The sequence below is a fragment of the Dicentrarchus labrax genome, unplaced genomic scaffold, assembly GCF_905237075.1.
Source record: "Dicentrarchus labrax unplaced genomic scaffold, dlabrax2021, whole genome shotgun sequence".
Classification (NCBI taxonomy): Eukaryota; Metazoa; Chordata; class Actinopteri; family Moronidae; genus Dicentrarchus; species Dicentrarchus labrax.
Window position 1 is genome coordinate 6,714,798 of NW_026136703.1, and position 23,364 is coordinate 6,738,161.

The following is a 23,364-nucleotide window of genomic DNA, read 5'->3' on the forward strand; positions in this document are numbered from 1 at the left end:
AATTTCAAGAACTTGTGTAAACTTTTGAGAACTTGCTGCTGAATCATTTTTCTGAAACTTATTTTTTTTCCTTCTCCCCACTCGGGTCATGTACAGAGCCAAAGTGATGCTCTCTCTCACCCAGGGACTGAGATTCGATAATAACATCTTGCACTATTTCCATCTGGCGGCTCAGAAGTAGTGGGGCTGTGACCTTTTATGGCACGAAACACTCATCTAGAATATCTTAACAATAAAGTCTAAAGCCCCTCAACTGTTCAAACATGAAAGGGATTGATTGAGAGAAAGACAGACAGAGGGAGACATTTCAAAATAGATTCAGTAGAGTTGGTATATTGATGGATTTTGTCTAGCTCAGTGGGACCAATAGGACTGCAACAGCAGAGGTCCATGTTGTACTGAAGGCACACCAAAGCAGACACTGACACTAATTGGATATAGTGGGTGTGCCAGGATACACAACTGGGGCCTGTTTGTTTGTGTGTGTGTGTGTGTTTGTGTGTGTCTCTGTGTTTTCATCTATGATTGTCATAGGGGTTCATTTTGGGACAGCAGTTTGAAGCCTTTTTCATTCATTGATTTGGAATAAAAATAAAAATACAATCGATCCAACACCATGGTCTCACTCTCTCTCTTTGTGTGTGTGTGTGTGTGTGTGTGTGTGTGTGTGTGTGTGTGTGTGTGTGTGTGTGTTATAGAGAGATTTATTTAGATTTATAAAATAAAATGGCCGCGTCTTACAGACAACATGAGTAATTCTGAACCTCTAAGTCTCATCTGTGTGATTAATGCTTGCCGTCAGCCTTTTGGCTGTTCGCTTTTAAAAGTAGAGAAACTGTTTACTTTCCCAAAGATTATATTTATGGCACTTTGGCTTCACAGGGCAATTAAAAATAGTTAGTAGTGACAGGAAAGGTGGGAGAAGGAAAGGCGAGGATACTTTATGCGACAAGGACTGTGAGCAATATTTCAAGCCTTGATCTTCTGTGTAATGCTGCTTTCGTGGCATGTTGGGAAGAAAGCTGACATAAGTCTTAGAAAATACTATTCGTCTCAGCTTCCATATGGTAAAAAACGTATACATATGTACTGTTTGTCTTTATATTTAGATGGTCACCCTGAATACCAAGTTGATTTCAAAAGTTCTTTGCCAGTCAGAGTTCTTGAGGCCTTGTATACATTTCCTTAATTAGCTTCTTCCTCTGAGCAATGAACACACATTTCTGCCACAGTTAAAACAGCTGGTTATTTTATGAGAGATTTCTGAGTGTTCTGTTTTTGTCTCTTCTCACTGCTTTGAAGTGGGAGGAGCTCAGCTTGAAATAAGTGATGTCATGTACTTCTCTGCACCAATCAGGATTTAGAAACTCAGTTAAATGACAGTTTGGCTGTTTGAGTTTTTGAGTGTAGAACTCTTTATAAATAATACATAAGGATGATTAATTCCTAATTTGAACTTTAACGTTGGTATCAGGTATCAACATTGTCATCTGATCTTTGTGAATGTAAACTAATGCGAAGAGTTCTTGAATCAAAATGAACTGAAACAAGATATTGCAGTCATTTGCATCCAACAACATTAATGATTTACTTGTTGCATTTGTCTCCTCCTCTAAAGGTCCTGCTGTCCATCAACAGTAGGACCACTGCATTTTTTGACTGTTCTTGGCCTTCACATCACTACAACAGAGGATATCAGATCAAGTGAGGGGTAAGAAAGGATGGTGAAGGAAGGGAGAGTGGAAGGTTTACTCTCTCTTTGCCTCTAGGCTACAGGGGAGAGAGGACAGACACTGATGCCGTGAATCAGACAAAAGAGGGAGAGACAGGGTTGATGAGGGGGCAGCTAGAGAAAGATGTGTTAAAAGGATGAAGGAAAAATAGATGGATTAAGTCCCTTAGGAGAATGGAAACATTTCCAATAGACACTAAAAATCTCTCAAGGTTTTTGGTTATAATTTTTTGCATTGCCTCTCCAGTAGATTAGAACATGAGCTTAATGTCTCAATATGTAACGGCATCCGATGTAGAGGAAGAGACTCGATGATCAGAGAGGGAGAACAGTGAAGTATCAGACAGAAAGTAGATTGAAATAGATATTACAGGAGTAATAGACAGTGAGAAAGAGATGTAAAAGGGGGGCAAAGAAGAGGGGTCAAGTACTGTGGGGGTGGCAGGAACGAGGCAGGAGTATAAGGCAAAGACATGCATTTAACTCATTGTAAGACATTTCTGGCAGGCAGTGTGGGATATCGTCTGCTGTGTGTTGCAGCGTGGTTGGTGACTCATTGTGAGATAGAGTGACTGAGAGGGAGCGAGAATATCTGCAACTTTTTTCCACATTAAACTTTCTGACACTCACCTAAGAAATGACTTTCTGAGCGTCTGGAACACACAATACTTCACTGCTCAGCCATGCCTGCATGTTTTCTAAGAAATAAAACAACATATTTCACTTTGGTTTCTTTCAGATTCATTTTTTAGACTCAAAGGACTTTCCACTGTTTGCAATTTACAACCACTTTCACCGCAGTTTGAGGTGTGCTGATATACTGCTGTACACCAGTGTCATCAAAGCTGCACAGTACAGCACAACCTTGTGCACCTTATTGCTTGGGGTGAAAACTGTTTTATTAGTAGTTGGTTGAGAAAAACAATAGTACAGTACATGAGGGATGATTTTAAGAAGTACCTTTTGCAGTGTGAAGACTCTGTAGTTCAATAATTTATTTTCTTTTATTGTTATTGTTTTTATTGTTTACTGGTGCAGAATTCTTCTCAGTAGTCGTTCAACTGTCTGATATAACTTTCTTGGTTGCTTGCACGCATGGTGATGAAATGCATAAATCCCATTACCCACTTTTTTTAGTCTGATGTGTTTTTAATGTTTTACTATTTGATGTTGTTTTGCTGCTTTTATGTTTTTATGTAAAGTGTCTTTGAGTATTTAGAAAAGCGCTTATAAATAAAATGTATTATTATTATTATTATTATTAAGATGAAAACAAGACAACAATTTTTGTGTCCTTTAGCAGCAGCGAGGTTGAGGTGAAAATCAGAAAATTACAAAATAGAAATAGGCCTACTGAAAAAAGTCAGCCAAGTCCAAGAACCTGTAACCTTTTGGTCTGGCAGGTTACCATGTATTCATTATGTCATGTTCAACAACACGCATCCTTAAGAGACATTTAAGGTTTCTAAAACCCTTTAAAATATTATATTTGCTATGGCCAACATGTTTTTGCATAATTGTTTGGAATGCATTTGATAGTGTCACATCAGATTCGATTAAGATTTTATCAGTCTTACTGTACTACATCCTAATAATAATGAGTGGATGCTAGACATATTTGTAAAAATTAAGCTGCTCTCATAGTTCAACTAGTAGCAATATTGTAATGAGGAACTGACATTTTTGTAATATCTATTGATGGCTTCCTTACTATAAAACATATTGTTTCAATGCACACATGTACTAAAGCAGAAATTAACTCTGGAGTTTGCTGTCTCCTTTTCCAATGCTACATGTTTTTATTTTGTGAGCATCGGATCTTGAATCTTCCAATCTGGTGGGAAATCAAACAGGAGTTCCTATTCAGTTATTGTGCCTTCTTAGTTCAAAAAGTAGTGTTACTTTAACAGAAAGCAAAAGACTTCTCTGTTTAACTTTGACTGGATTTTTAATTCAAATTAAAGGAAAAAGAAAACTCAATATTTTTTTTATAGAACAGCTTCTCATACCCAGTAAAGCAATTCTGAGGATAAAGGCCCCATCATTACGTGAATTGTAGTTCTGCCAGCGTTTGGAGCCGAGCGAACTGAAAGCCAATTTAGTCCAAGACTGTTTAAAAGTGGGCTGCGGTCTCTGCTCCTCTGCCCAGTGGACATGAATGAAATGAAGGAATAAAAGAAAGGCAGGACCCAGCCCTCCCAGCTAGAACAAGTCATGTGTCAGCAATCTCTCTATCTCTCCAATTACCAGCCTCTGAAAGCACAAGGGGGGAACCACATCCCACACATACAACACCTAAACAGCCTCTATTCCCTGTTCTACTGGATCTAGTTGAATTGGCGAGGAAGAGAATAACATGGTGCAATTATCACAGTTTTTTTTCTGTGCCCCCCTACTGCTCTGGTCAGCTGAGAGTGGAGGGTAACAGGAAAAACTGATGTGGACCTTGTAGCATTGTCAGTGTACTTGGGAACATGTGAGAAATCTTGATATCACCATTCACAATGCATAAACCTGTATTTTCTTTTCATCTGATTTTCCCCAGTGAGTTGAAGTGGAGTAAACTGAAACTCATTACACTGGAGGGACAGCATCTGCAGTGCATGGTTAGTTAAGTTTTTACTCTGTTAGGACATGCTGTTTGTTCAAACAGTACTTGCAGCACCTTGTTAAAAAGCTCTACCTATAACTGTGTGCTCAAGATCTCATCCCTATACCCTCATATCGCTGTCTGGTTTATTGAGGCACTATAGCTCTGAGCTCCAAGCTGGCTGATTCACAAAGATCCCAAACACATATTTGTCCTCTACCATCCTGGCTGGATTAACCTTTTAGGGGGAAAATTTTGCAGCTGTGTCCCTATTTTGGCAAAATCCTAAATTTGACACCAAAACCAAAAGCTGTGGGAGGGGTAAAAGTGTGACGCACTCACAGCTGGGGGTTGGGCTATGCATTTGATCTTTTCTTTCACATGAACTATAATGAAAAATATACACTATTGTATTAAATATATGTTAAATAGCAGACCCACATGGTGGAGATCTGTTCTCTACTAAGGTGGCAAGGTGTCCCTTATTCGTCCACATTGAAGGTTGCCACCCATGTTGTGCGTAATAACTGCTCTATATGTGACTATTCTCTATATAGAATAGTCACATTTTGTTTTGTTGCTAACAGCTCCTCTCTATCTTCTGTTTCATTCTTGGCTGAGCCACTGGGAACTCTTTATTTCCACTGCTTTTCATGTAGATACCAGTGTACACAGCGGCCCAGTGCTACTTCTTGCCTGTCACTTTTCCTTTCTCTGAGGCTTAAAGCAATATTTCGCTTTGCTGGAAGATTTTCACTTCTCAGAATGCCTTCCTCTCCCAGTTGGAGGACTGAAGCCTCCCTAAAGAAGCGTAGGGGGAAATCACTGCAACGTTGCCATCTTGTAATGTAGGAATTTAATAAGTTGACATTTTGCTCAAACACTTTCAGCAGAGTCAAATAGGAGTGGGGACAGACAAAAAAAAATAAAAATATAGATGACAAACAGGTGGATCAGGCTGGACTTTGATACAGATTGTTGCTGCCTCCCTAGATTTGCTCTATACCAGTTTCTCAACTTTTTCTTATTTGTGAACCAATTTTTTATTCCATTTCTTGCTCGTGACACCAGCAGTTGTGAGGTTGCCTTGTGAATTTAAGCATGGTAGTTTGTCTTTTTTAAGAGCAGCAATAATGATTCAAAACAAAGTTACAGTGTGCTGTACAATAGTAACAAAATAATCAAAGTATAATTCAAAACATAACACAAGATAAACAAATTCAAATAGTTACAATAAAATACCATCAGCTAAGAAAAAGCTTTTTACATTAATGCAAATAAATAGTAATATTAAATTAATCAAAAGTCCAATATTCATTCTCTGTTAGCTCTGTTTTCCTAGTTTCTGATAGAAATTTCTGACTCTTGAGCTAAGTGCTTCTAGTTCACTAGTTAACCCTGAATTTGCCTGTCTTTCGATGAGCTGAAAAACTGCAGGAAAGAATTCTCTGCAGGTTCAATGGTTATGAGCAACATGCAGTTATTTGAGCCATTATTAAAGTATTGATTAAAGCCACTTTGAAGATGAACATTATTTTGAGGCTGACAAAATGTCTTTGATGAAAAGTCGGAACACCACAGAGGGTATTGAAATGTACATAGTTTCTGTTAACTGTGGTGGTTGTTTACATTTGGACTATTGTTGCTTATACATATACCACTAATTGCTCCTCTACCTAATAATATAAGCTTTCAACTAACAGCTTGCCTTTGTCTAATAAACTAGTGAGTAAGTGTAAGTGGATACATCCTTATTACATTGAAACATGAAGCCTGATCCTTTTGTTTAGAAATACACATACAGAGTTATTTCCAGGACAAATGATTAACTGCCAAAAGCAAAGCAAAGCCCACATGGTGTATGTTCTCATATCTAAACAGTTATAGTACACACTGCACTGCCAGCCACAGTCTGCTGACCTTTTCACCTGGTTCACACTTGTGAAGAGCCGCCATCAGATAATGTGGGTTTTGTATTAGGAGGTGTACGTCTAGGTCAGAATGTCCTTTCAGAGATTCTTCTGCAAGCTGTTGTCAGAGCAGCAGCAGTAAAAATGTCAAACTTTGGGAAAGCAAACTTCTTGAATGAGTTCAAGTGTTCAACAAGCTTAATGTCACACCTGATACAAAAAAACTATGGTTGTATTTCAGACTCTCACTATTACTATATACACTATCATTTTTAAGCTTAATCTTATTTGCTTGTCTCTTTCAGGATGACTTACAGGTCCATATTTGCTTGTCAGTCATGATATCATCCATACTTTTGGTAATAGTAGATGTAATGATTATAAAGGCAATGGTAAGGAGCCATAGAAGAACTGTCTTATCCGGATTGCCACAACTCTGGATGGACACATTACTTGGGCCAGTAACTTCATGCGTTTGGTTGTAGTGCACATTGAACTGTAGGATTCAGTGGCATCTAGTGGGGAAGTTGCAGATTGCAATAAATTGAATACAGCTCAGCCTTCCAAGCATGTAGGAGAAACTCCTGAAAAACATGGAAGGCCCTGTCCAGAGTCAGTGTTTGGTTTGTCCATTAGCCAGTTGATGAGAGTGTATTTCTTCATAAACTAAAGTATTGTAAAATTACAACCTTGACTTGATGATGGTACTAGATGGAAAGTAGAGAGGAGATGAATGTCTGTAGCTGTTGAGATATTTCAGTTTGGACAAACCAACTGACAGATCCCTCAAGCCCGTAGCGTGACTTAAACATATTTTTTCTTTTCTTACACAAAACCTACAGTAAATGATGAACTTTGTTCTGTTCTTAAGACAAAATTATAAAACTTTACAAAGTTACAGTAGGGCTGAGGAAAAGTGTAAGACTCACACATTTTAAAAACTCTGCTCCATGCAATGGGATTATCCATCAACTCCTTCCAGCAGCCTTTACTTCTCAGCCTGAAGTTACTGGAACACATTGGTTTCAAAGGAAAACTGTTGATGCTGACACAAAATTTTAAGTTAAGGGAAACTGGGGAGGGTTGTCCCACTTTTTATTCTCTTTTTGTATTATCAGTCAGGAAGTTGATCTCAGAAGTTGTTCCAATAGCAAAAGAAACTTACCTTAACCTTATGTCTTCGTAGAATTATTATTATTTTTTGCTACAGCTAGACTATTTTGACATTTATCAGCAAACACTCATATTCTACTTGTGTGCTGAATAAATCTTTGTTTAGGTATGTGGCGACTAAAGAAAAAAGACATTATTAACATTTATTTTATTTTAGAAAAGTATCTGATTATATAATTAATTAATTCTTTCTAAATTACATCAGTATAAAGGGTTTATGTGCATCACAAAAGCTGCTGTATATGCATGCACACACACACACACACACACACACACACACACACACACACACACACACACACACACACACACACACACCTTTGATCCTGTCAGTATGTTTATGTCCCTGTTTCCACATTGAGCTGTCATCCAAACACCAGTTAAAGTCCAAAGCATTTAATCATCTCTCCCACAATGCTTCCTTCCTCTTTGTTCTCGCTCTTTTTCCTAAAAGTTGGTGAGAACTCAAAGGGCCACATGTTGCATAGGAAAGTAATAACCCAGGATGATGTATTGACTCATATTCATATCTGAAATGAAAAACGATGTTCTGGTTTTGCGGCAGCTATTTTGTGTCCCTTTTTAGATCCATTTTCTGTCTAATTCAGAATGCATTATAAGTATGAATTCAAAAGATGCAGGAAAACTTTTAAAGACATCACCAAATTCTGGAGCCTGTTGGTCAGCTTAAGCTGGAGACTTGCTGTCATCATAGTACACACAAACACATAGTTTAAAAGCAAGTACATCCCCAACCTTAGCAGTTAAAAAATCCATCCGTCCAATGTACAGATGTTCTATGATACTAGTGCAGTGCCCGTAGGAAGTATGTATTGCTATAGAAAATGGGAGGTTAAGTAGCTTTTTCATGGATGGCCAAATGAGGTTGTGTTTGAAGGTGGGACGTCAGGGACATTTAGGCTTGTTGTGAAATGTGTAGATTGATAACTATAGTGTTTTCATATATTTTTGGCTTTTAGCAAGGACACTGTAGGGAGTTGAACCCCATTCCACTAATGTGAAAGTACCACACCTCATGGTCAGCGCATATAAATTCTGAAAGAAGAAAGTGAACTACATCTGAAATGGGATGAAACCTGGCAGCATAAACAGACTAACTTGTAGCATAGCCTAGTAAATGAACCGGGCAGGACTTATTATTTAGCTCTGTAATATGGGAGGGAGGGAGGGAGGGAGGGAGAGGGAGAGAGGGAGAGAGAGAGAGAGAGGTTTCCACATCAAAAAATTGTTTTGAAACTACCAAAATAGTGTGAACGGATAAGCCGACGGTGCGGAGCGAGGGCGTGTCGGTCAGACAGACTGTCCTCCTGTCTGTCCTACCGACTCTTCCGTTACATTTCTCCCCAGCGTCTGTCACCGGCGAAAAACTCACGGAGTGTATGCGATCAAAAATCACCGCGACCACCAGCCCTCCGGACCGAGACATCAGTTTACTTTCCACTGGAAAACATTCTCCGTCTGGCGAGTGAGGGAGTCAGACAGCGTCCAGTTTACTGCTGGTGATTATGTATAATTATGTAATTTAGAGTGAAAAACTTAACTTCGTCACTTTCCAGGATGTTTGGTGGGTCAGGATCTCAATCACTACACATCAGGGCTCTGTAGTGATTGGCTCTGGTGCACACGTGGCTATGGTGGCTGAGGTAATGCTAGCGGAATTCTAAATAATTTATGAAATAATTTATTAACAAGTGAATTTCCCCATTGTGGGATTAATAAAATTATCTATCAGTCTATCTATGTATGTATGTATCTATCTATCTATGTACCGGTATAAGGGGGGGAGGGGATCAGGCCGTGAGAGCAGAGACGCAGAGCCGTATATAGAGACGGCTCTGGTGAGTGGTATTTACGACAGTTACCGTTAAATACAAGTACTCCACAGCGACTCTAGGTGTAGCTGTTTGACAAAACCGGAAAACTGCATAGTATGCCTTTATCGGCTAGCGAGATTTAAGCCTGCTTTTTTCTGTCTGAAATCAAGAACCCACTGTTTCCGTATGACAACAGAAAGCTTGGCAGGCGTAGTAACTAGCAGGGTGGAGCTTAGCAAAGGGACAGTTTTGTGTTTGTATCATATGCACAGACTCCAATTGGGTTGTTCCCCTGGATACACAGTGAAGCAATTTTGATTTAATTTACTTGATTTATACTGACACATTCAAAGAAAATTCCTAATACAAGTAAATTGAAAATGAAAGCAATTTGAAAGTAGTGAATGAGACTGAATAACAGCCGCAGCATCAGTTTGTGTGCGTTGATTACAACATTCTTAGCACTAACGTAATCACAGAGGAATGTTTCAGTCATGTACAGCTTTGAAAGGTTTGTTGTACAATTGTAGCAGCAATGCGTTTTTCCCAAATTACAAAAAGCAAAGATAAGAGGTCTACTTGGTGCCAGAAAAATTTACACAGCAGAAAGTAATCAACAGTTTCTCCTCTGAGTCAGGACTGCAACAATGAAACAGAGTTCAAAACTGATCAATGTGTCTCAGTCTGAATGAGCCCATCAGGCTGAAAAGTGCTGAATGTATCCGTTATTTGAAAACTTTGTTCATCACAACAGACTTTCTTTAATTTAAAATATTTCTCTGTATCAGGGGCGCCCCGCCAGCTCATCTGGTAGAGCGTGTACCATCTATCAAGGCTGAGTCCTTACAGCAGCGGCCCAGTATCGATTCCAGCTCGGGCCCTTTGCTGAATATCCTTCCCACTCTCTCCCCTGCCATTCCTGTCACCTATAACTATCAAATAAAGCAGAAATGCCAAAAAAGTGATCTTTAAAATATTTCTCTGTGTCAAGAGAACATCCAGGACTTAAAATGTGAAGGATTTAGTGCCATCAAATGGTCAGGTTGCACATGGTAACCAACTGAATGCCCCTCCCCTCACCCCACTTTTCCAGGCGTGTATGAGAACCTCAGGTAATGACACAAAAGGCCCTATCTATAGCCAGCATGTGGTTTGTCCATTCTGGGCCACTGTAGAAACATGGCAGACTTGGTAGAAGGACCTGCTTCCTGTGTAGATAAAAAAGCGGTTAATCATAAAGTAACAAAAACATAATGATCCTTATTTTTCTGGTGATTAGCCCTTACACCCCTTTTGTAAAATTACAACGTTACCTTTACCATTTAAAAAAACAATCTTTTTAATTTTTTTTTTTTACCCCTTTAAATAATCATTTGGTCTTTTTTTTATCCCACAAAATTTTTTAAATTTAAATTTTTTTTAAAAACCCCCCCCTTCCCCAAAAAAACACCCAACCTCTCAAAAATTTTTTTTAAAAAAACTTTTTTTTTTTATAAAAAAAAAAAAAAATTTATAAAAAAAAAAAATTTTTTTTTTTTTTTTTTTTTTTAAAAAAAAAAAAAAAAAAAATAATTTTTTTTTTTTAAAAAAAAAAAAAAAAATAAATTTAAATTTTTTTTTTTTTTTTTTTAAATATAAAAAAAAAAGGTTGGGTTGGTATTAAAAAAAAAAAGGTTTTTTGGGGGGGGGAAAAAAAATGTCTCCCCCCCCCCCCCCCCCCCCCCCAAAAAAAAAATTTTTTTTTTTTAAATAAAAAATAAAAATTTTCTTTTTTTTTTTTTTTTTTTAATTTAAAAAAAATATTTTAAAAATAAAATAAAAAAAAAAAATTAAATAAAAAAAAAAAAAAAAAAAAAATTTAAAAAAAAAAAAAAAAAAAAAAAAAAAAAAAAATAAAAAATTGGAAAAAAATAAAAATTTTGTGGGGGGGGGAAATGTGTTTGATTTTATTATTTTGATATTTTTGTTAGGTAAATCATAGGAGAAGGCACAATTGACCAGCTCGCAACTACTATTGTAGAGTGACATCCTGCTAATGTGCCACCACTGTGTTTTTAGAAACTTTATTTGAGCCGGCGCCACCGTAACTAGAGAAGAAGAATAAATGATAAAAGCGAAATCCTTGTAAACCGTGCAAAATAACCTAGCACCACCCATTGTAGGTTAATTGTGCCTCACAGTACATGTAATACTTTTACGCCATATAGTCCCATCAACGCGCTGTACATGTACATTGGGTACCCCTAACCCACCCACCCCTAATTTAAATAAAAAAAAAAAAACCCCCTTAGACACAAATAAAAACACAATTACAAATATTCTAATAGACTTCTGCCAAAAGATCCTCCTAAATCCCACACACTGGTGCAAGCCCCTTTTGGAGTGTTTTTTTTTTTTTTTTTTACCCCACAGGAGCTGGCGAGATTTTAACATTACCTGCGCTAGTCAGTGATTTTAGTACCGTTGCAGTGTGTATGTAGGTAATTTTTTACCTCCCACCCCAATCATAATTACAGCCACATTGCCTACTGTTTTTCTGTGGATCTCTAAGGGGTTTTCTTCACTGAAAGAGCTGCTTGTCCCTCTGCTTTATCTTTTTAATCAGCAAAGTGTGAAATTAATTGACTTTTTGCACGGAGTGAGTAAAAAATGTTTTTGTTAATCTGACAGAACATGCTCACAACAACATAAAGGCCCATCTGGGAACCAATATGACAACAGAACAAATGAAAGCCATCAGGAGAGAGAGACCCTGTAAAAGCTCATCAAATGGGCTGTTGTAATGTCAGCTACTGATAGGTACAGCTAGTCTGGCTCTGTCCTAAGGTAACTTCCACCTACCAGCATCTCTTAGAGCGTTTTCAGATCTTTCATTTTGCTTTGTTACGAATCAGGGACTAATTTGATACACTGTTGCATTTGCCCCTTGGTTTGTTTGTGTTCATAACATTGAAGAGCAGTCAAAAATCAAGCGCTCTTTTTTCTTCTTCATTGTGCACCAGAAGTTGCTAACTGTTTTAATTGCGTCTATCTTGTTTATATGTCAGAGTTCATTTGGCTTAACTAACAAAATATCTAGTTCTAGTGGACATCTGCGACTAGAAAACAATGTCCTGAAGAAGATCTTTATAGAAGATGTGCCACCTCAAGAGTTTGCTGTCTGAGAAGGGGCTCTGATGGGTGCCAACCACCACACACTCGCACTAATTAAAAATATTGTATGTATAGTATGTGTTTATTTACAAAATAAACCTCTCAAATATGCTGTAACAGACAAAAATGTCTTGTATGAGGAATATAGCTGAAACAATTGGTTTATTATTCAGTCAACTGAAAACTACTACTACGGTTACTATTTTGAGTCTTTTCTTCAAGCAAAATTTTATTTTTTTAATTGACTTATTCCAACTTCTCAAATGTGAGAATTGTCAGCACATATTGGTCCTATGTGAATAGTCAGTTGACTATCTTTGGGTTTTATTTCACCTTGGGCTCTGGGAATTTGTGGACATATTTTTTCACTTATTTCTGACTAAAGACAAAATTGTTGAAAAAATATATTTCAAGTCCTTAGCCTACACATTGCACTATCCTTGTACAAATTAGTGTATTTGTATTTACTTTAGTGTCTGATGCTATATGTCTAATGGAGAGAGTAATGTGTTAGTATTGCATCAACTAATGCCGACACAGTTCCAACATATTTACTTACATGAAAAACAACAACAGCCTTGTTAACTAATTCATTATTCCCATTATCATAGTTATACCAGACCTGTCTGTATTTATTCAACAGATGTTAGCTCAACTCTAGATTTCACAGAAACTTTTCTTCTCAGGAATATAAAAATATTTTTTCATGATGAAGGAAACCTGGTTCATTGAACAAGGACTCATGCTGGAGTCAAAGATTCAGGACTTCCATTCAGCCGTCACGGTGCACCTGTTTCTTATGCCCTAAGATTCATCTGATCAGCAGTGCCACACCTCCCATCATCTCAGAGCCGTTGGTACCCTGGAGTGCTACCATGACGACGAGACTAATCAGACCTGCACAGTATGATTAACACAGGAGAACTAATTAAAGCACCAGGGGAATGCAGAGAACACCCACAGACACTTAGACACAATGTAGCACATGTTGTGACACACTGACTGTACGCATACATGGGTGAACACATTCATGTAGAAGACATTGCAAATTCATATACAAACCTGAGATCCAGTGACACATACTTAATGGGATATGCAGATGCACGGAGACTCACAAACACAGAAGGACCATACACACTGTCTTTGGGTTATTGTCATTCAGAGCAGAAAACACTCCAGAACAGCCGAGATAAGAGAAGAGCTTCTTGCAAAACGTAAAGCCTCTGGTAACACAAGTCTGTCATTCCTTATAAATATGTAATTTATGGTCTCCGATGGAGTCAGATATTTGACAATTCAATTATATTGTAATTCAATTTGGCTCTTTTTCTCTTTCTGTCACAAATTCACTTTTTGTCATATTTGTATCTACACAGTTGTGTCCTCCCAAATCAAACAGCTATGGTTTTTTGATGAGGCTCAACAGAGCAAAAGGTGAGATTGATGGTGAGATTACAGATTACAATCTACTGAATACCCATCCCCTCACCCCTCCTTTTCCAAGCGTGTGGGAGAACCTACATGGGCCTTCATATAATGTAAAAATGTGAAAGGCCTGATCTACAGCCACTGTTTGGTTCCTGGCTACTGTAGAAACATGATGGTTCAAAATGGCAGACTCAATAGAAGAGAACCACTCCCCCTGTAGATAAAAAAAGGTTAATTCTATCATTCTATCATCATTCATTCATTCATCCATCAGACGTAAAACAACATCCCAAATCTGTCAAAGTATATTTATATTTTTTAATTACATAAAATGGAGCTAAAATATGAATAAAACCTTGATGTTCAGATGCTGTCCTGTGTGCGGAGGAAGCCAATCGGTCTACAATCCCTGTTTTTCATCAAGGACTGGATCTGTAGCTTCCTCTTACATGGCATGAGATGTGTTGGAGCAGCGTGAGAGTGTGAGACAGCAGGGTGAGAACTACAGGAGAGCCAGGGGGAGCTTGGCTTCTCTTAATAAGACATGAGCTCCCCTCTCTAAAATATTGACAATATGCTATTTTTGCCATGTATTTCTGCTTGTATCTTTTCGTGAACATTTGTAAAATTAGGCTTTTTATTGATGTATGATTCATGCTTGAGGGTGATTCAACACTAATTTACTCTAATAAAGATACCGACATGCTACTCGTGGTCATCCACAAATCAGAAGGTTGGCTGTTTGATCCCCGGCTGTAATTTCAGATATCTTTGGACTTGAAGACCCTTCACTACCTACAAAACAGAATTTCTTTGACAAAATGTCAAAGAGTTCAAGTCCAGACAGCAGATAAAACTGGTAAAAATAGCAGATGATAAATGGAGTGAAAGGTCGTATGTTCGAGTTGTTCCACAAAACAAGTTTCTTCCACTGAATAAGGAACATTTCCGTTGTGGCAGGTAACCAGATTTCTACCTGAAATGCAGTCAAAATACCAGTGCTGTTAGACATCACATTATACATGGTAGGAATCCTCTATATTAGGGCAGAAACTAACAATCACTTCCATTACCCTACTCATTGGAAATAGAGAATGTTGAAAATTAGGTCAAATCATTCACCGACATTTAAAAGTGTATGGGTTGTGTACAGTGAGATACACTGACCACATTAAGAGACTTCCACATAAATAAGATAGACTTTAGCCTCATTTTATTTTCCAAGCACTGACATTGTTCTACATTGCTATTTTGAGCAGACTTGTGTTAAATATTGCCCTGGCACTAATTATTGCTTGTCCCCTGAAATGTGTCACAAAATGTAGGTAATCAGTCATGTACAGTTTGTCATGGTCCTGGACAGGAAAACAATGCTTGTAGCTTTTTCCTGGGATCTTGTGACTCCCCACATCTGGATAGAGTTTCCTCCCTATCAGGAAAATGATAGATAAAAGCAGTCTGATGGTTTAATCGGCCAACAGGATGTTTGGAAGAAAAAACGGTAACATCTCATAAGGTTGAAAAAAAGATAGATTTAAGTGTGTTCCACTTTTCCACTCTGTGTAATTTGCTCTGGATGAAAACATTTTCTAAATGCATAAAATGCCTGTAAAGGTCAAGTAATTTGTTTGAGCAGTGTTATGATGTTGTTGCGGTTATCAGAAGGAAAACAAACACTCATATTTCTTGTTGCTACACACAGCGGATGTTAGTATGCATGACGATGCTGTCAGGTCACTTTGAAGAGTGTGTGTGTCGACAGGTGTGTACTAGTTGGCAGGGCTCTATCCATTTTCTAATATCTCCTCTGTGCCAGTTGTTTCACTGGGAAAATGTGATAAAACACTTAGTCTTCCTACAGCTCAGTTTTTCTTTGACACTCTTTTCTCTTCCTTCAGGCTTCCTGTAGTGTTTGCATTTCCCTCTAAATGAGAGTTTAAGTGTGGGCCAAACATTTGCAGTTGAACACTGAAGTATAAATACCCTGCATGCTGTAAAAGATGAGTTGTGTATTCAATATCACATGAGTCCATTTATTGGAGGTGTTTTAATCTAGGCCAGATGACTGTACAGAAGTGGACATAATATAATGAGCACCTCAATAGGCTATTGCAATCCAGTAAAATAGCTCTGCCATATGCTATCTCTGTGGAACTTAAAATGACTGTAATCCAGTACTCGGATCCTTTACTTATAGGTCTGGTGTGTACCATTTAAGAGGAACTATTGGCAGAAATGGAATATTATATTCATAGCTTGTTTTCATAAATGTATAATCACCTCAAAATAAGAGTCACTGTGTTTTAATTACCTTAGAAGGAGCCGTTTTTATCTACAGACGCTGCAGGTTACCTTCCATGGGGTCCACCATGTTGAACCAGTGTGTTTCTAAGAAGAACAGACGAACCAAACACTAGCTGTAGATATAGCCTTTCATGTTTTTCGAGTTTCATGGCCACCGTAGTTTCTCCTACACAATGGTACTAATACCATGGTTTAAAAATGCTCCATTACAAGTTAAAGTCCTAAATTCAAAATGTTACGTTATGTGACTTGTATTCATCTGGATGCCAGAAACACAAATTGAAATTAATGCTAATGTTGCAGTGTATGTGCTGGATGTAAAACAATGTGTTGTGTATGCAAGCACATCAGCCATAACAACATTAATATGGCAGTGTTGTATGTAGATCTTTTGTAGTGCTTCCAAGTGGCTAAAAAATCAGTTATTGTGTGTTGTTACAATCATCAAGATACCTGTCTTGGTTGATTTGGTGACAGTCGTGGTTACCGTGGTGACAGCAAGTACTCATTGAGAAGCAAATATACAACAGAAGAGCAATTGGTTGGTAATCTGTTTACAGCTCAGCCACAAAAACTCACTTTGTTTTAATAAAAAAGTCAGTCAATAATTTGCCCTCTTCCATCATGCCATGAGCAACCGCAATCTAATTTCATGCTGCACACACTGCAAGTAGTTTTCCACTCAATAGCAGGGCACAGTGGTTAGTTGGTTGGAGCCTGTTGTCTGCAGCTCTTTATCTAAAGGCTCACTGTGGATGCCCCTTCTTATTCTGTTACCCTCTACAATATTTAAAACACATTTGCTGTCCAAAATGACTTTTTTTGGTTAGACATATTTTTGATAAACGATTGCTGTCACTAGGGTTAGCAGTGACAAATACGTTGCGTTTCCTGGCTGGTTCACAATAAAATCCACTCTATGTTTCATCAGTAAATGCTTTTCATGGAAACTAGCAGTCGTAGGAAATGTTGGCTTCACATTAGCAGTAACTTAATAGAGCTCTGATTTGGTATAAAGCAGGTCAGTAAACAGTGATAAGACATTTATGCCCTCGTTTTCTCTCTCTAGTGCCTGTGAAGCCAGTTTGAAACCTGGGTAATGGCGGACTCTGCCACTAAAAATAAAAACAACTTTATAGAAAGGTCATTACAGAATGCAAATACTGTGAATGGTTATTGCTTAACAAATGCCAATACCGTATCTAATAAACAAAAAACAGGGCTTGATTTATTTTAAATCTTTCAGATTATAACTTTAATCTGTCAAGATTTCTTGCTTTACGTCTGTGGTGCATTTTATACATATGTCATGTTATTGCTGCATCAACTAAAATGTATTTTAAAGTCTCTTAATTACACTTATATTTTTTGGAGTCATTATTTAGTACATCTCCTCTTTTAGCTGTGTGTTAGTGCATCTTGTGCATGAAGCAGCAGTCACATTAAATGCTTCAATTTTGATTTGAAGTGAATTGAGCCAGACCCTGCCCCCCCCGTCTCTTTCTGTTTTCCTTTGTCACTGTCCGTCTCTGTCTCTTTCTGCCATCTCTGCTCCTTGTTAAGATTCCTAGCAGGCGCTGGGAGGCGTCAGGAAACGAAGAGTCACTAAAAGAACAGACAGATTGTTAATTTCCCTCCTCTGGGCACAAACTGGACAGTGTTGAAGTCCAATCTGTTTGGAGACAGAGCAAAATACTGTCACTAATATTAGCTTCCTGACCGTGTTACTCTCTCGCGCTCCCTCCCTCCCTCGTCCCATCACTGTCTGCTAACAGAAGAGAGATGAAAAATCCATACAGCCGAATTTATCAACTCTCTCTCCTCTCTTTTACTTTACTTTCTTGGCACTGTTGCGCTCCGTCTCCCTGCCCTATCCTCTTCTGTTTCTGTCTGTCTCAGCTCATCTCTCTTCTGCCCTCCCTTCTGTTTTTGGACAAGTTAGAGAAGCCAGTTGACTCTTAATGTGGAAAAAAGAGGCTTATTTCAAGTAGCTCCAATAAAACCACTGATATGTAATTTTAGATAACGTACTTGAAGAAAATAAAACTGTTTGGAATTCTAACAACATACATCTGTAGCCTTTAGCAGGGTACAACTTTACAATGGCACTTACAGGCTTTATCTATAGGGACCTAACTTTTGAAAAAAATTTTCCTGGGTACCTCTCAAGCCCAGTTGCACAAAACTGCCCCCAAATTGCTCCATACTTTCTCCTTCAGAACATCTACTGACAAACTTTCCATTCCAGCTTTTTTTGTTTTCACTCTGGTTGGTATTGCTGCACAAACCTGTCAGCAGTTTGTTTACTCTACTGTTCAAGTGTTAAGAACGTTTTTCACAGCTTTACTTGGGAACAACTACACCAAAGAACAAAAAAATGCACCTTGCTTTACAGTACAGCATCACAAGTATATGTTTCAAATGGTGTAAATCTGAAATACATTTTCTAAAATTAGATACAGTTATATCCACTGATGAATTTAAGCGCATCATAAAGAATATGGTGACGGAGGCATGTGGTTGTTTTTCTTGAGAAGCCATTGTATTTGTATAGTTTGTGTTTTATTGTTATCATGTTGGATATGTAGTATGTTGTCATTTTGAATGGCTGCTACCTTAGTCAGATATCTCTTTTGATCTCAATGGGACTTGCTGGTAAAATAAAAATAAAACATTTTTTATGACATAAACAGGTAAACAAAATAATAGCTTTGCATCACGGCAAACTGGTAAATAGTTAAATCTCCATCAATAAATGAAACTCTGTCCTCACTCTTTAGGTAGCTGGCACTCAAGTCAGGAAATCTACCCGCTTGTATTATCACATTATGGAAATGTTCCTACATTACCTTAACTGATATACAAACTAGTGCATAGCACAATCTGGTAACTTAAAAACAACATCGCTGCTAATAGCTGTACTGCTTTCATTAGAAAGCACTTCTGGCAATAGTCCTGCTCTTTAGACATGAACACTGTGTGAGTGTGTGTGTGTGTGTGTGTGTGTGTTTTATCTGTTTCTACCATCATAGACACCTACTGTATTCTGAGTCATACTGTCTCAGGGTGCTGACTGATTCTAAAGAGAAATCAGTCTTTAAGTCTGGATATTTCATTTTATTTCACTTTGAGTAGAATCAATACTGTAGCAGGGAAGAAAGTTGTCTAAGAACTGTATTACAGGGAGAACTCGCTCAAAAAGAATTATTCATATGTCAAAGTTTCGTAAATGACAAAAAGAAATTACTGTAAGAGCTATAATAACGCTAACTGTGGCCGTTATTTTCTTGATTGAATAGCAAGGTTAGCCCTTGAGTTGACCCTTAATTTACTCAAACATATCAAGATGCAAAATCTGTGATTGTGTGTTATTGTTATTTAGCCACTAAGATATTGCTGCATCAAGTGCTGGAAGGTTGCTGGGGCGTTACAGAGACCAAATGGCATGCGTTGGAACTCAAATAAACCTATAGGGGTGGTAAAGGCAGTTTTCTCCCTGTCTCGTGGGTATACCTCAACCTGCCAATAGCCACTGGCAAGGTCTAAGGTTGAAAACCATTCTGCCTTTGTCATGGAAGTTAGTGTCTCTTCAATTCTGGGGGGTGGAAAAGCATCCTTGTGAGTGACAGAATTTAACTTTCTGTAATCCACACAAAACCACCAACTTTCATTCTTCTTCCTTACCATGATGATAGGGGCCGATTAGTGCTCTCTGTTATGATACCCCCCTGTAGCATATCTGACAACAGGGCTCTCATCTCCTTGTACAGCAGTGGGGGCAAGGGCCGGAACCGCTCTCTTACTGGATTAGGGTTCCCTGTAGGAATCTGATGCTGAACAATGTTAGTTCCGCCATCTCATTTGTAGAGAAAACAAAAAAGTGCTGCAAACTTACCCTGTTCTTCTGTGGTGAGATCAGGTCGGTTAGCTAGCCCCAACATGTCAAATACTGAGTCCTTCTCCACTTCGCCACTGGCGTCCACCAGTCCAACCTTCACAACCCCATCAGTGCCAGGCATCAAGTTAACATCACGGCTGCCATGGACATCCGTTTCTTCCACTTGGAACAGCCTGCCAAGCTTCTGGTAACGCCCTATGGGCACTGGGAACTCATTGAGGTTATGGATATGTATGGGAACTCTACCTTGTCGGACTGACGCCAGGGTTCTTGCTGGGCTTCAACAAGACCACAATAGTTCCGCCCCCGTGGGCCAGACCGCGTCTGCCCCCACACTACAACCTCGGTTCTGGCCGGGATTGTGGCTCCTTTCTGTCGGGCTGGCCAGATATAGCCCAGAAATCCGTTTTCTGCAGTCACTGCTGTTTTTCAGCACACTGCAAAGGCCTCCCTCCAGGCACGCTGGACCTTCGGGTTCTGACAAGAAAGAGCCTTCCGGGCCCTTGAACACAACATCCCAGCATGCTCACACCACAGTCATGTCTATGCTCAGGGGGTTAGATGAGAATTCATCATCCACAATGAAGACACCTCGTTCAGCGATCTTATGCCCCTCAATCTCAAAGTCCAGCACTTAGCTGGTCCTTCAGCTCGGACATAATCTCCTGCTTCCAGTCAACCTCCTGGGAACGAGAGCGATGGTTATTAGAACCCCCCACTGCTGTGCAGGTTACCTCTGTCCTTCTAAGTCCTCGTTGATCCTCTTCTAATAACCAGGCCTCCTGCTGCAGAGCGTCAAAAGTCACGTCTCGGTGCTGACGGACATGTCTCCTTAGAGCTTGTAGTAAGGGGCCTTCTTCCAAGTCGAGCAGGAACTGCTCCTTCAGGTGGTCGTCTGTAGGGGCTTCGTCTGGGGCATCTTGCTGCAGCCTGCAGAGAAGCTCCCTCAACCTGAGAATATATAGCTATACAGGTTCATCAGGTTTTTGTTGGTACCTAAAGAACTGTGACCTAATTTTTGACATGGAAACTTTTGGTTTTCTCACTCCGTCCCAGCATCTAAGCCCTCCGCCGTTGCTGTGGGAGACAGAAAAGCAGGGCGAGTAGTGGCTCCCCCTCAAAAGTATGCCAACCCAGCTCTCACCCACCCGACTCTTTCTATCCGCCACTTAAATGTATCTTTTTACTCACGTCTTCCCGGGCAGCAGATGTCCTTCTGCCGACAGCCCAGGCCAGAGTAAAGTAGCGTTGGTGGATACCGGCTGCTCCAATGCTCGTTGTCCACGGGCTGCTCTGCAGTTTGGCCGCTGCTGTCACCGGAGGTGTCGAACTGTTCTGTTCACCCACACGAGCAAAAGCCGCTTTTCTCCGTCTTCCCGTATGCCGTCTATTACCTGTCCCGTTGTGCGCCGCTTCCGCACACCTGCCGCTCATCTTGTAATTAGACTACGCTGCGTTGTTCCCAGTTCACAGTTCAAAATACTCTGTAATCAAACAAATAAAGCTCATGCTAAAAGCATTAAAAGAAAGAGCACGTATAAAAGCATGCAAATTTAACACAACACTAAAATAATCATGCATAAAAACAGCATTTAATAAATAATCCAATAAAGCATTCAAATGAACACCAGAGTATTTCTGACCCTGTCACAATTGTATCTCATTTATATTTGTATTTATCACATTTCAGCAAATAAATGCTTCTCATCATGGCTGAGGTATTCAAATTACAGTAAAAAAATCAAGGGTCTTGAGTTTGTTGGTGCAGTATTTACCACTCCGGAACTTTTACTGGCACTGTACTACACGCTGCCACCTTAGCTTCAATGTTATTGTTGCTAGCACTCCATCACTATGTTTCATAAAAAAACCTTGTAGCTTCATCTGCATGCTGATTTTTTTGCAAAGTAAGTATCTTTTTAATTAATTGTCTCAATATGAGACCAATTTGTTTCTATACAGCTGTATTGTCACTCTACAGCTACTATACGCAAATTCATATTATTTGTGTGTGTGTGTTTTTGTCTCATTTAAATTGTGCATTAGCAGTGGGAAACCACAATTGGCTGCACCCACAAAGGTCACCTAAGCTCAAGTAAAAGTTCAACAAATGAACCTTTACTTTTTTCGGAAAATTGCAAGATGTAATAATGGCGAGGCACGAGCAAAAGCCGTTTTTCTAATAATGTGAATATGCCTTCACTGTGAAGGGTTTTCATAAGTGGGTTGGATGGAAAGCTCTTTTAATTAAAATGCTGCTAATGTCTGGGTGACTTTTACGCCAACCAAAGCTGTCTGAGGAAACCTGCAGGCTACTTTACTAGACAGTTGTACCTCAATGTACATCTTGTTCCAGTGTAGCAAAAACCACAAAAAGCAATAGAAAAGATACGTACATGTCTAACCTAACCTAACCTCTGTCAATCTTGCTGAGGCAGTGTCGCCATTATTTTCAGAACCTTAAATATGGACACCTGTTCTTCTTCAATTTCCCCTCTGTCATCCAGAAGTTTCAGCCTATTCTGTTGTGGTGTAGGCTGGACAGGTTGGGGGTGGAGTGTGCACTGTCAGGTATATTTCACACTGTGTCTAGTTAGTCGTGTCAGTGACAGTCTAATCCCACTCCATCCTGCTCTCCTCATTTCTCCTTGTTTCGTTCTATCTGTCTGTCTCTCTCAGACTGAATAAAACCGTATCTGCAGCCTTGCTGGCGAATGAGACAATGCTCTATTTCAGCTGCACAGATTAAATCGGGCCCTGGCTTTCCACAAACACTCTGTCCACAACACCGCCTCTCTTTCAGGGTAAAGAGAGGACGGAACAAAATTGTGTGTGTGTGAGAGAGAGAGAGAGAGAGAAAAAGTGTAAGCTCTCCTTGACCTTCCTACTGGCTTTATTTCAGGACTTTCCAGATTAACTGCTGCACCCTAACCTTTAAAACATCCCTTATTGAGCACAGCGTAGCTCACAGGGGCATGCTTGGTTTGATAGCCCTTATTTAGTCAGCACAGCCCCATAGGGCAGTGAGTAAGTCAGTCCAAATTATCCAACTTTCTTTAACAAGCAAATTTCCTATGACTGAACTGGATTAATTCTGTTACAGTTCCTATATAGTCATTTTTAAGACATTTGTTGTTTTACTTCTGTAAGGAGTTTGGGGTGATGATAAAAAATGCTTAAATGCATAGAATAAACTTTAATTTACAGTATGTGCTTCTTTAAATGATGAGTCAACTTTATGGCTGGATTTTGCTGTCTTCTCATGAATTTAAAGGACTACTGTGTCGGCTTTAGTGGCATCTAGCAGTATAGTTGCAGATTGCAACTCCCTCGCTTCACTT